We start from the raw sequence: 15,736 nt of genomic DNA, 5'->3' as shown, positions 1-15,736 counted from the left end.
GTTGCTTTGGCACAAAGAAAAGTTTCAGTATAAGGGAGAACTGGATTTTTATGAATCGTTGTGTAAAAGAGTAGTAGTCTTTTATGTTTTGTTATGCAAAGAAAAGTGTCGGCAGAAAAGAGAAGCGGTTTTTTATGTTTTGTAAAGAAAAGCTTCGGCAGAAAAGAGAAGCGGTTTTTTATGTTTTGTAAAGAAAAGCTTCGGCAGAAAGGAGAAGTAGTCTTTTATGTTTTGTCATGTACAAAAAAGCAAAGCTTCGGCAAAAAGAGGAAGCGACCTTTTAGGCTTCGTTGTGTACGAAAAGAAGGGAAGGTGTTTTTTCGCCTTCGGCTCAAAATACTGGTTTCGTCCACATCAAAGCGCCTCAAGCAAAGGGTAAGAATATATTACAAGGTATGTACAAAGTTCCTTGAAGATAGTCTAGTTGTGTTTACAAGAATTGTTACAAAAATATCCTGAGTTTTTCTACAGTACACTTCTACTGATCTTCATTAAGTTCCAGCTTCGACGACATAATTTAGGCATCATCTTCACCTTCGTCATCCTACATAAATTAAGAGATTATGAGTAAAAATCAAGACCAAAGGAAAAGGTAACTCCGAAGTATCATTTCTTACTGGTTCAAGATGACTTCGTGCTTCGTCTCCAGCTTTCTCCCGCCCGCCTTTTGTCCATATCATTTTTATAAACCTATTGGAGATGCTTCGGGCGAGGTCAGGCATATCATCCAGGATTGATGGAGATAAGGTGAAGTTGGGCCTGTTGACAATTTTTCCGTGTTCGCAGCCGGCCTTCAGAAATGCAGCAGTGGTCCCTCGAGAAGCCACCCAGGCACAGAAGTCACCATGCCCAGCTATGACTTCGTCGAGCTCGTCAATCTCCCCCTCAATGTGTTCAAAGGTTTTTGGTAGATCTTCAGCCGAGGGGGTAAATTTTTCGCTGCTAGCTCCAACCGAGTAAAAAATCTTTCTTAATCGTTGAATGCACTTGTTGCTAAATTCCAGGCATTTTTCTTGAAGATTTGTCAGTAGTTTTCTCAAATCTGAATTCTGCTGAGCTTCGGCTTCAAGTTTTTCATTGAGATCTTGTTTTTCTCGTTCGAACTGCTCGGACTGGCGGAGAAGCTTCGAGTTTAGTTCTGATATTTTTGCTTCAGCTTCCGCCAGTAAGCCTTCGGCTGCCTGGAGCTCAAAGTTCTTTTTCTCAAAAGCATCTGATTGCTCCTTTATTTTGTTTTCCAAATTTCCGATTATAATTTCATGCTTTTTATCTTCAAGATCTTGCTGCATTTGCAAGGCTTTGCTCAATAACATACTCTACACAAACACAACCTTCGTCAGACATGTTTTTATTACAAGCAATAAAGGCTAAGAAACAAGTCATTCACCTTGAAGTTGGAGTAAAATAAACTACCAACGACATGTTGTCGTCGGTAGCGGCTGATGTCTGACTCCAGCTTCGGAAAACCGATACTCTTTGATAGAGTACCGATGACCTTAGCCCCAGCTGAGTCCCGGATGCAGCCCAGTTGTTCATCATCTACACCCCCAAATAGGAGGGCACCTGACTTGTACCCGCAAGACTTGGCGTAGTCTTTAAGTTCTTCTATTTCGTCCTTCGTCAGATGTTGCCCAACTAAGTTCTGGAAAGTGTATGCTTCGTCGTCCGAAGGGTCTTCGGCTATTTCTTTTCCTTTCTCAGGCACTGTGGCCATGGTTTTTTCAGTAGTCGCACCAGCTTCTTCCGCAGCCATGTCTTCCAAAATCTTGTTGATATTCTCAATCGTGGATTTTAAGTTTGTATCTTCGGCTGTAGCGGCTTCGGTAGCCGCGACCCCCGAAGCTACGCCTTCAACGATTGCTGTACCTTCGGCAGCTGCCGTTTTTTGGATTGACGCCCTTGGCGGCGTCTTATCGATAACTTCAGTTACCGCAATGATTCTTTGCCGCTTGGGTTTGCTTGTCTTCGTTTGATCCGGCTCGTCCACCTTTCGAAAAAGCTTCGTCAGTTGGAGCCCTAGTGGACTTAGCTTCGTAGGCATGGGTTCAGTCATTACCTTTAAAATTTCTTCTATGTCGCTAGTAGAAGGCGGTGTGGGGGTTCTCTCTTCTTCGGATATTTTCCGTTTCGGAGTTGATATTTTCCTTTTCTTCGGAATTTTCTTCTCTGCTGCTGGTTGCTCTTCATCCTTGGTCAGAATTTCAGCCACTCTTTTTCTTTTGTGGCCTTCGGCACCCTTATTCAACTGCTCATAGTCTGGATACTCGAAGCCCAGGGCATCGAATACTCGGTTCAGCCTTCGCTTCGGTCGGGTGCCGAAGGCTGCTGTCATTAATTGATCCTCCTTTTTGGAGTAATTCCCCAAGATTTCATTGCACATTGTCTCAACTGTGTCTAACCACTCTTTGCAGGGTTTCTTAAAGTACTTCTTGAATTTAAAGTGATAAGGCAGACGAACAAGCTCCCCCTCCTTCTTCTCTCCCTCCAGCTTCGGCATCTCCCACTCTTTTAAAGTAGGGAAAACTCTGAATGCCAAAAATTCCTGAACTAGATCCCTGGTGCCAATATGTTCTGAAATAATTTCGAATTCACCCAGAGCGGCCCAGGTAGGACCCTTTAAATCGCCGATGTGGCAGCGTGGCCTCGTCTCTCCGAAGATTAATTCCAGAGGGCTTTGTACCAATTTTTCTCTGTCTTCGTCAACTTTTACGTAGAACCACTCAGACTTCCAGCCTGCTGGCCATTTGCTTCGGTAGCTGATGACAGGATACTTTGTTGTCTTCCGGTAGGCAAAATTGTAACAGCCGAAATTATCATGTAGTCCGTCTGTTCTGGCCTTTGTTTGGTAATGTAATTCGTGGGCTCGGCAGAAGCTGTCGGCAAACGGTTCCACAGCTTGGCTTCGGAGGGCCCAGATATAAACATTGAGTCTAACGATGGCGTTAGGAGTCAATTGGTGAAAATAAATGCCAAATTTTTGCAACACATCTCCAATAATTCCATGGAGAGGAAATCTCAGCCCAGCTTTTAAAAAGCTTTTGAAAATTACAATCTCATCCTTCTCTGGCTTCGGGGTAGTCTCCTCTCCCCCGAAGCGAAGTAGCTTCTTCTGATTTTCATTGAAAAAACCTGCTTTCACCATCTTCGCAAGGTCAGCTTTTGAAACAGTTGATTTTCCAAAATCCAGGTGACTGGGCTTGCTGGGTGTAGCAATGTGGTAGTCATCTTCGGAGTCGGTCCCATCAATGTTTTCTTCTTCGGCTGTTGTCGGGTTTGCTTCGGCACCAGGCCTCTCTTCCACAGTCACTAGACCGGAGCGCTGCATCGCTTCGGAGATGGGCACAGTGCCTGAACTTTCGGCTTCGTCTCCCTCACGAACAACTTTGGCAGTAGATCGCACTCTCGCCATTTGATTCTGAGTTTGGGGAAGTCAGAAACCTTTTTCTTTTTTCTTTTTTCCCGAAGCTCTTCTTTCTGACGAAGCAAGCGTCGAGACGGACCTTCGTTCGATTTTGGGATTTAAGCTTCGGCTATGATGGAAAATTTCGGCAGCAAAACAGTGCAAATAGCAATGAATGCTGTGGTAACTTCACACCTACCTGCTTGTTTATATAGTACTGCAGGTAAGAAGGCGAAGCGGCGGAATTGTTACACCAGGCGCGCCGTAACTTGTACCCGCTGCGCAGTGGACCGCAAGGATCAAACAGTAACTCTGCAAGGTGGGACCGACACGCGCTCGGAAGTCGGATCGTTTCTCCGCAACGAGCTCAGGGAAGGTGTTTTTTGGACCTTCGGCTTCCCGAAGCTGAAGAGGCTTTTTTCACGGGTCAAGCTCGTTACGAAGAACGATCTAGCACCGCGAAAGGGGCTACTGTTGGGGTCGTGCTTCGGTGCGCCGAAGGTCTCACACGAAGAAGCAGCTTCGGCTGAAGTCGTCTCCAAGAGATGGCCGAAGGTCCCTTTTCATGGAGCTTCGGCGTTTTAAACCGACATAGAGATAGAATGACCTTTTTATACATATAGGTCTGAGTCAATGCTGTAAGCTTTCGCAAGGGGCATAATTGTAATTTGTCACAGGCTGCGACCTGTGCCTATAAATAGATGAACAGTACCTCTGCACTGTTCACGTGAACCTGTCATTTGCCTTCACATCACGCTTGTACTTTTGCCTTCTGCAAGACCGAAGGTACATTTGTAATTCAAAGTCATTTATATTCATTAATACAAGTAGAGATAATTCTATGACAATATTTAAATGTTTATTTCATATTCTATGATTTATGTGAATGCTTCATTCTTCGTTGTTATGCTTACGAAGGTATGTCCTTCGTAACCTTCGTCCGAGATGCTTTATATCCCGAAGGGATATAACGTTATGGAGGACGAAGGACCTTAACACTTAACGTTTTTTGTGTTGCCTTGTTCTTAATTCTTAGCATTTGAGAACAAGTCCCCAACATATGGTGGAGACCATTTCTTGGTCAAAAATCCGTAGGTGTTAGCCTTCGGTATTATTGAAAATCGTCGTTCATGGCTATTTTCGACAAAAATGGGGGTTGTGCGGCCATTCATCATTGACCAGAGGCTCGTACACCTCACCCCACATATGTTTCCTTGCCATAGATCACATTCTTGGATTTCTAGTGGGGACCATTTTTTGGTCAAAAATCCGTAGGTGTTAGCCTTCAGTATTATTGAAAATGGCCATTCAAGGCTATTTTCGACAAAAATGGGGGTTGTGTTGCCATTGATCATCGACCAGAGGCTCGTACACCTCACCCCACATATGTTTCCTTGCCATAGATCGTATTCTTGGATTTCTAGTGGAGACAATTTCTTGGTCAAATATCCGTAGGTGTTAGCCTTCGGTATTATTGAAAATGGCCGTTCATGGCTATTTTCGACAAAAATGGGGGTTGTATTGCCATTGATCATCAACCAGAAGCTCGTACACCTCACCCCACATATGTTTCCTTACCATAGATTTCATTCTTGGATTTCTAGTGGAGACCATTTCTTGGTCAAAAATCCGATCACATTCTTTTCTTGCCATCGACCAGAGGCTCGTACACCTCACCCCACATATGTTTCGTTGCCATAGATCACATTCTTGATTTACGGTGGAGACCATTTCTTGGGCAAAAATCCGTAGGTGAGGTGTACGAGCCTTTGGTCGATGATCAATGGCCACACAACACCCATTTTTGTCAAAAATAGCCATGAGCGACCATATTCAATGACACTGAAGGCAAACACATACGGATTTTTGACCAAGAAATGGTCTCCACCATAAATCCAAGAATGTGATCGGATTTTTTCCCAAGAAATGGTCTTCACCAAAAATCGAAGCATGTGATCTATGGAAAGGAAACATATGTGGGGTGAGGTGTACGATCCTCTTGTCGATGATCAATGGCCACACAACCTCCAATTTTGTCGAAAATAGCCATGAACGACCATCTTCAATAATACCGAAGGCTAACACCTACGGATTTTTGACCAAGAAATGGTCTCCACCAGAAATCCAAGAATTTGATTAATGGCAAGGAAACATATGTGGGGTGAGGTGTACGAGCCTCTAGTCGATGATCAATGGCCACATAACCCCCATTTTTATCGAAAATAGCCATGAACGACCATTTTCAATAATACCGAAGGCAAACACCTACGGATTTTTGACCAAGAAATGGTCTCCACCATAAATCCAAGAATGTGATCTATGGCAAGGAAACATATGTGGGGTGAGGTGTACGAGCCTCTGGTCGATGATCAATGGCCACACAACCCCCATTTTTGTCGAAAATAGCCATGAACGACCATTTTCAATAATACCGAAGGCTAACACCTACGGATTTTTGACCTAGAAAAGGTCTCCACTAGAAATCCAAGAATATGATCTATGGCAAGGAAACATATGTTGGGTGAGGTGTATGAGTCTCTGGTTGATGATCAATGGCCACACAACCCCCATTTTTGTCGAAAATAGCCATGAACGACCATATTCAATAATACCGAAGGCTAACGCCTACGGATTTTTGACCAAGAAATTGTCTCCACTAGAAATCCAAGAATGCGATCTATGGCAAGGAAACATATGTGGGGTGAGGTGTGCGAGCCTCTGGTTGATGATCAATGGCAACACAACCCCCATTTTTGTCGAAAATAGCCATGAACGGCCATTTTCAATAATACCGAAGGCTAACACCTATGGATATTTGACCAAGAAATCGTCTACACTAGAAATCCAAGAATACGATCTATGGCAAGGAAACATATGTGGGGTGAGGTGTACGAGCCATTGGTTGATGATCAATGGCAACACAACCCCCATTTTTGTCGAAAATAGCCATGAACGGCCATTTTCAATAATACCCAAGGCTAACACCGACGGATTTTTGACCAAGAAATGGTCTCCACCAAAAATCCAAGAATGTGATCTATGGCTAGGAAACATATGTGGGGTGAGGTGTATGAGCCTCTGGTCGATGATCAATGGCCACACAACCCCCATTTTTGTCGAAAATAGCCATGAACGACCATTTTCAATAATACCGAAGGCTAACAACTACGGATTTTTGACCAAGAAATGGTCTGCACCATAAATCTAAGAATGTGATCTATGGCAAGAAAACATATGTGGGATGAGGTGTACGAGCCTCTGGTCGATGATCAATGCCCACACAACCCCCATTTTTGTCGAAAATAGCCATGAACGACCATTTTCAATAATATCGAAGGCAAACACCTACGGATTTTTGACCAAGAAATGGTCTCCACCATAAATCCAAGAATGTGATCTATGGCAAGGAAACATATGTGGGGTGAGGTGTACGAGCCTCTGGTCGATGATCAATGGCCACACAACCCCCATTTTTCTCGAAAATAGCCATGAACGACCATTTTCAATAATACCGAAGGCTAACAACTACGGATTTTTGACCAAGAAATGGTCCCCACTAGAAATCCAAGAATATGATCTATGGCGAGGAAACATATGTTGGGTGAGGTGTATGAGCCTCTGGTTGATGATCAATGGCCACACAACCCCCATTTTTGTCGAAAATAGCCATGAACGACCATTTTCAATAATACCAAAGGCTAACGCCTACGGATTTTTGACCAAGAATTGTCTCCACTAGAAATCCAAGAATGCGATCTATGGCAAGGAAACATATGTGGGGTGAGGTGTACGAGCCTCTGGTTGATGATCAATGGCAACACAACCCCCATTTTGGTCGAAAATAGCCATGAACGGCCATTTTCAATAATACCAAAGGCTAACACCTACGGATATTTGACCAAGAATTCGTCTACACTAGAAATCCAAGAATACGATCTATGGCAAGGAAACATATGTGGGGTGAGGTGTACGAGCCATTGGTTGATGATCAATGGCAACACAACCCCCATTTTTGTCGAAAATAGCCATGAACGGCCATTTTCAATAATACCCAAGGCTAACACCGACGGATTTTTGACCAAGAAATGGTCTCCACCAAAAATCCAAGAATGTGATCTATGGCTAGGAAACATATGTGGGGTGAGGTGTATGAGCCTCTGGTCGATGATCAACGGCCACACAACCCCCATTTTTGTCGAAAATAGCCATGAACGACCATTTTCAATAATACCGAAGGCTAACAACTACGGATTTTTGACCAAGAAATGGTCTGCACCATAAATCTAAGAATGTGATCTATGGCAAGAAAACATATGTGGGATGAGGTGTACGAGCCTCTGGTCGATGATCAATGCCCACACAACCCCCATTTTTGTCGAAAATAGCCATGAACGACCATTTTCAATAATACCGAAGGCAAACACCTACGGATTTTTGACCAAGAAATGGTCTCCACCATAAATCCAAGAATGTGATCTATGGCAAGGAAACATATGTGGGGTGAGGTGTACGAGCCTCTGGTCGATGATCAATGGCCACACAACCCCCATTTTTCTCGAAAATAGCCATGAACGACCATTTTCAATAATACCGAAGGCTAACAACTACGGATTTTTGACCAAGAAATGGTCCCCACTAGAAATCCAAGAATGCGATCTATGGCAAGGAAACATATGTGGGGTGAGGTGTACGAGCCTCTGGTTGATGATCAATGGCAACACAACCCCCATTTTTGTCGAAAATAGCCATGAACGACCATTTTCAATAATATCAAAGGCTAACACCTACGGATATTTGACCAAGAATTCGTCTACACTAGAAATCCAAGAATACGATCTATGGCAAGGAAACATATGTGGGGTGAGGTGTACGAGCCTCTGGTCGATGATCAATGGCAACACAACCCCCATTTTTGTCGAAAATAGCCATGAACGGCCATTTTCAATAATACCCAAGGCTAACAACTACGGATTTTTGACCAACAAATGGTCTCCACCTAAAATCCAAGAATGTGATCTATGGCTAGGAAACATATGTGGGGTGAGGTGTATGAGCCTCTGGTCGATGATCAATGGCCACACAACCCCGATTTTTTGTCGAAAATAGCCATGAACGACCATTTTCAATAATACCGAAGGCTAACACCTACGAATTTTTGACCAAGAAATGGTCTGCACCATAAATCTAAGAATGTGATCTATGGCAAGAAAACATATGTGGGGTGAGGTGTACGAGCCTCTGGTCGATGATCAATGCCCACACAACCCCCATTTTTGTAGAAAATAGCCATGAACGACCATTTTCGATAATACCGAATGCTAACGCCTACGGATTTTTGACCAAGAAATGGTCTCTACTAGAAATCCAAGAATACGATCTATGGCAAGGAAACATATTTGGGGTGAGGTGTATGAGCCTCTGGTCGATGATCAATGGCCACACAAACCCCATTTTTGTCGAAAATAGCCATGAACGACCATTTTCAATAATACCGAAGGCTAACGCCTACGGATTTTTGACCAAGAAATGGTCTCCACTAGAAATCCAAGAATGCAATCTATGGCAAGGAAACATATGTGGGGTGAAGTGTACGAGCCTCTGGTTGATGATCAATGGCAACACAACCCCCATTTTTGTCGAAAATAGCCATGAACGGCCATTTTCAATAATACCGAAGGCTAACACCTACGGATATTTGACCAAGAAATTGTCTCCACTAGAAATCCAAGAATACGATCTATGGCAAGGAAACATATGTGGGGTGAGGTGTACGAGCCTCTGGTCGATGATCAATGGCAACACAACAGCCATTTTTGTTGAAAATAGCCTTGAACGGCCATTTTCAATAATACCGAAGGCTAACACCTACGGATTTTTGACCAAGAAATGGTCTCCACCAGAAATCCAAGAATGTGATCTATGGCAAGGAAACATATGTTGGGTGAGGTGTACGAGCCTCTGGTCAATGATCAATGGCCACACAACCCCCATTTTTGTCGAAAATAGCCATGAACGACGATTTTCAATAATACCGAAGGCTAACACCTACGGATTTTTGACCAAGAAATGGTCTCCACCATAAATCAAGAATGTGATCTATGGCAAGGAAACATATGTTGGGTGAGGTGTACGAGCCTCTGGTCGATGATCAATGGCCACACAACCCCCATTTTTGTCGAAAATAGCCATGAACGACCATTTTCAATAATACCGAAGGCTAACACCTACGGATTTTTTACCAATAAATGGTCTCCACCATAAATCCAAGAATGTGATCTTTGGCAAGGAAACATATGTGGGGTGAGGTGTACGAGCCTCTGGTCGATGATTAATGGCCACACAACCCCCATTTTTGTCGAAAATAGCCAAGAACGACCATTTTCAATGACATTGAAGGCTAACACCTACGAATTTTTGACCAAGAAATGGTCTCCACCATAAATCCGTGAATGTGATCTATGGCAACGAAACATATGTGGGGTGAGGCATACGAGCCTCTGGTCGATGATCAATGGCCACACAACCCCCATTTTTGTCAAAAATAGCCATGAACGACCATATTCAATGACACTGAAGGCAAACACATACAGATTTTTGACCAAGAAATGGTCTCCACCATAAATCCAAGAATGTGATCGGATTTTTGCCCAAGAAATGGTCTTCACCAAAAATCGAAGCATGTGATCTATGGCAAGGAAACATATGTGGGGTGAGGTGTACGATCCTCTGGTAGATGATCAATGGCCACACAACCCCCAATTTTGTCGAAAATACCCATGAACGACCATTTTCAATAATACCGAAGGCTAACACCTACAGATTTTTAACCAAGAAATGGTCCCCACCATAAATCCAAGAATGTGATCTATGGCAAGGAAACATATGTGGGGTGAGGTGTACGAGCCTCTGGTCGATGATCAATGGCCACACAACCCCCATTTTTGTCGAAAATAGCCATGAACGACCATTTTCAATAATACCGAAGGCTAACACCTACGGATTTTTGACCAAGAAATGGTCTCCACTAGAAATCCAAGAATGTGATCTATGGCAAGGAAACATATGTGGGGTGAGGTGTATGAGCCTCTGGTCGATGATCAATGGCCACACAACCCCTATTTTTGTCGAAAATAGACATGAACGACCATTTTCAATAATACCGAAGGCTAACGGCTACGTATTTTTGACCCAGAAATGGTCTCCACTAGAAATCCAAGAATGTGATCTATGGCAAGGACACATATGTTGGGTGAGGTGTACGAGCCTCTGGTTGATGATCAATGGCAGCACAACCCCCATTTTTGATGAAAATAGCCATGAACGACCATTTTCAATAATACCGAAGGCTAACGCCTACGGATTTTTGACCAAGAAATGGTCTCCACCAGAAATCCAAGAATGTGATCTATGGCAAGGAACCATATGTGGGGTGAGGTGTACGAGCCTCTGGTCGATGATCAATGGCCACACAACCCCCATTTTTGTCAAAAATAGCCATGAACGACCATTTTCAATAATACCGAAGGCTAACACCTACAGATTTTTGACCAAAAATGGTCTCCACCAGAAATCTAAGAATGTGATCTATGGCAAGGAAACATATGTGGGGTGAGGTGTACGAGCCTCTGGTCAATGATCAATGGCCACACAACCCCCATTTTTGTCGAAAATAGCCATGAACGACCATTTTCAATAATACCGAAGGCTAACACCTACGGATTTTTGACCAAGAAATGGTCTCCACCAGAAATCCAAGAATGTGATCTATGGCAAGAAAACATATGTGGGGTGAGGTGTACGAGCCTCTGGTCGATGATCAATGGCCACACAACCCCCATTTTTGTCGAAAATAGCCATGAACGACGATTTTCAATAATAACGAAGGCTAACACCTATGGATTTTTGACCAAGAAATGGTCTCCACCATAAATCCAAGAATGTGATCTATGGCAAGGAAACATATGTGGGGTGATGTGTACGAGCCTCTGGTCGATGATCAATGGCCACACAACCCCCATTTTTGTCGAAAATAGCCATGAACGACGATTTTCAATAATAACGAAGGCTAACACCTATGGATTTTTGACCAAGAAATGGTCTCCACCATAAATCCAAGAATGTGATCTATGGCAAGGAAACATATGTGGGGTGAGGTGTACGAGCCACTGGTCGATGATCAATGGCCACACAAACCCCATTTTTGTCGAAAATAGCCATGAACGACCATTTTCAATAATACCGAAGGCTAACGCCTACGGATTTTTGACCAAGAAATGGTCTCCACTAGAAATCCAAGAATGCAATCTATGGCAAGGAAACATATGTGGGGTGAAGTGTACGAGCCTCTGGTTGATGATCAATGGCAACACAACCCCCATTTTTGTCGAAAATAGCCATGAACGGCCATTTTCAATAATACCGAAGGCTAACACCTACGGATATTTGACCAAGAAATTGTATCCACTAGAAATCCAAGAATACGATCTATGGCAAGGAAACATATATGGGGTGAGGTGTACGAGCCTCTGGTCGATGATCAATGGCAACACAACCCCCATTTTTGTCGAAAATAGCCTTGAACGGCCATTTTCAATAATACCGAAGGCTAACACCTACGGATTTTTGACCAAGAAATGGTCTCCACCAGAAATCCAAGAATGTGATCTATGGCAAGGAAACATATGTGGGGTGAGGTGTACGAGCCTCTGGTCAATGATCAATGGCCACACAACCCCCATTTTTGTCGAAAATAGCCATGAACGACGATTTTCAATAATACCGAAGGCTAACACCTACGGATTTTTGACCAAGAAATGGTCTCCACCATAAATCAAGAATGTGATCTATGGCAAGGAAACATATGTTGGGTGAGGTGTACGAGCCTCTGGTCGATGATCAATGGCCACACAACCCCCATTTTTGTCGAAAATAGCCATGAACGACCATTTTCAATAATACCGAAGGCTAACACCTACGGATTTTTTACCAATAAATGGTCTCCACCATAAATCCAAGAATGTGATCTTTGGCAAGGAAACATATGTGGGGTGAGGTGTACGAGCCTCTGGTCGATGATTAATGGCCACACAACCCCCATTTTTGTCGAAAATAGCCAAGAACGACCATTTTCAATGACATTGAAGGCTAACACCTACGATTTTTTGACCAAGAAATGGTCTCCACCATAAATCCGTGAATGTGATCTATGGCAACGAAACATATGTGGGGTGAGGCATACGAGCCTCTGGTCGATGATCAATGGCCACACAACCCCCATTTTTGTCAAAAATAGCCATGAACGACCATATTCAATGACACTGAAGGCAAACACATACGGATTTTTGACCAAGAAATGGTCTCCACCATAAATCCAAGAATGTGATCGGATTTTTGCCCAAGAAATGGTCTTCACCAAAAATCGAAGCATGTGATCTATGGCAAGGAAACATATGTGGGGTGAGGTGTACGATCCTCTGGTCGATGATCAATGGCCACACAACCCCCAATTTTGTCGAAAATACCCATGAACGACCATTTTCAATAATACCGAAGGCTAACACCTACAGATTTTTAACCAAGAAATGGTCCCCACCATAAATCCAAGAATGTGATCTATGGCAAGGAAACATATGTGGGGTGAGGTGTACGAGCCTCTGGTCGATGATCAATGGCCACACAACCCCCATTTTTGTCGAAAATAGCCATGAACGACCATTTTCAATAATACCGAAGGCTAACACCTACGGATTTTTGACCAAGAAATGGTCTCCACTAAAAATCCAAGAATGTGATCTATGGCAAGGAAACATATGTGGGGTGAGGTGTATGAGCCTCTGGTCGATGATCAATGGCCACACAACCCCTCTTTTTGTCGAAAATAGACATGAACGACCATTTTCAATAATACCGAAGGCTAACGGCTACGTATTTTTGACCCAGAAATGGTCTCCACTAGAAATCCAAGAATGTGATCTATGGCAAGGAAACATATGTTGGGTGAGGTGTACGAGCCTCTGGTTGATGATCAATGGCAACACAACCCCCATTTTTGATGAAAATAGCCATGAACGACCATTTTCAATAATACCGAAGGCTAACGCCTACGGATTTTTGACCAAGAAATGGTCTCCACCAGAAATCCAAGAATGTGATCTATGGCAAGGAACCATATGTGGGGTGAGGTGTACGAGCCTCTGGTCGATGATCAATGGCCACACAACCCCCATTTTTGTCAAAAATATCCATGAACGACCATTTTCAATAATACCGAAGGCTAAAACATACAGATTTTTGACCAAAAATGGTCTCCACCAGAAATCTAAGAATGTGATCTATGGCAAGGAAACATATGTGGGGTGAGGTGTACGAGCCTCTGGTCAATGATCAAAGGCCACACAACCCCCATTTTTGTCGAAAATAGCCATGAACGACCATTTTCAATAATACCGAAGGCTAACACCTACGGATTTTTGACCAAGAAATGGTCTCCACCAGAAATCCAAGAATGTGATCTATGGCAAGAAAACATATGTGGGGTGAGGTGTACGAGCCTCTAGTCGATGATCAATGGCCACACAACCCCCATTTTTGTCGAAAATAGCCATGAACGACGATTTTCAATAATAACGAAGGCTAACACCTATGGATTTTTGACCAAGAAATGGTCTCCACCGTAAATCCAAGAATGTGATCTATGGCAAGGAAACATAAGTGGGGTGATGTGTACGAGCCTCTGGTCGATGATCAATGGCCACACAACCCCCATTTTTGTCGAAAATAGCCATGAACGACGATTTTCAATAATAACGAAGGCTAACACCTATGGATTTTTGACCAAGAAATGGTCTCCACCATAAATCCAAGAATGTGATCTATGGCAAGGAAACATATGTGGGGTGAGGTGTACGTGCCACTGGTCGATGATCAATGGCCACACAAACCCCATTTTTGTCGAAAATAGCCATGAACGACCATTTTCAATAATACCGAAGGCTAACGCCTACGGATTTTTGACCAAGAAATGGTCTCCACTAGAAATCCAAGAATGCAATCTATGGCAAAGAAACATATGTGGGGTGAAGTGTACGAGCCTCTGGTTGATGATCAATGGCAACACAACCCCCATTTTTGTCGAAAATAGCCATGAACGGCCATTTTCAATAATACCGAAGGCTAACACCTACGGATATTTGACCAAGAAATTGTATCCACTAGAAATCCAAGAATACGATCTATGGCAAGGAAACATATATGGGGTGAGGTGTACGAGCCTCTGGTCGATGATCAATGGCAACACAACCCCCATTTTGTCGAAAATAGCCTTGAACGGCCATTTTCAATAATACCGAAGGCTAACACCTATGGATTTTTGACCAAGAAATGGTGTCCACCAGAAATCCAAGAATGTGATCTATGGCAAGGAAACATATGTTGGGTGAGGTGTACGAGCCTCTGGTCAATGATCAATGGCCACACAACCCCCATTTTTGTCGAAAATAGCCATGAACGACGATTTTCAATAATACCGAAGGCTAACACCTACGGATTTTTGACCAAGAAATGGTCTCCACCATAAATCAAGAATGTGATCTATGGCAAGGAAACATATGTTGGGTGAGGTGTACGAGCCTCTGGTCGATGATCAATGGCCACACAACCCCCATTTTTGTCGAAAATAGCCATGAACGACCATTTTCAATAATACCGAAGGCTAACACCTACGGATTTTTTACCAATAAATGGTCTCCACCATAAATCCAAGAATGTGATCTTTGGCAAGGAAACATATGTGGGGTGAGGTGTACGAGCCTCTGGTCGATGATTAATGGCCACACAACCCCCATTTTTGTCGAAAATAGCCAAGAACGACCCTTTTCAATGACATTGAAGGCTAACACCTACGAATTTTTGACCAAGAAATGGTCTCCACCATAAATCCGTGAATGTGATCTATGGCAACGAAACATATGTGGGGTGAGGCATACGAGCCTCTGGTCGATGATCAATGGCCACACAACCCCCATTTTTGTCAAAAATAGCCATGAACGACCATATTCAATGACACTGAAGGCAAACACATACGGATTTTTGACCAAGAAATGGTCTCCACCATAAATCCAAGAATGTGATCGGATTTTTGCCCAAGAAATGGTCTTCACCAAAAATCGAAGCATGTGATCTATGGCAAGGAAACATATGTGGGGTGAGGTGTACGATCCTCTGGTCGATGATCAATGGCCACACAACCCCCAATTTTGTCGAAAATACCCATGAACGACCATTTTCAATAATACCGAAGGCTAACACCTACAGATTTTTAACCAAAAATGGTCCCCA

Source organism: Zea mays, chromosome 7 (assembly GCF_902167145.1).
Source record: "Zea mays cultivar B73 chromosome 7, Zm-B73-REFERENCE-NAM-5.0, whole genome shotgun sequence".
In the NCBI taxonomy this organism is placed as follows: domain Eukaryota; kingdom Viridiplantae; phylum Streptophyta; class Magnoliopsida; order Poales; family Poaceae; genus Zea; species Zea mays.
Note: the sequence above shows the minus strand (reverse complement) of the source record.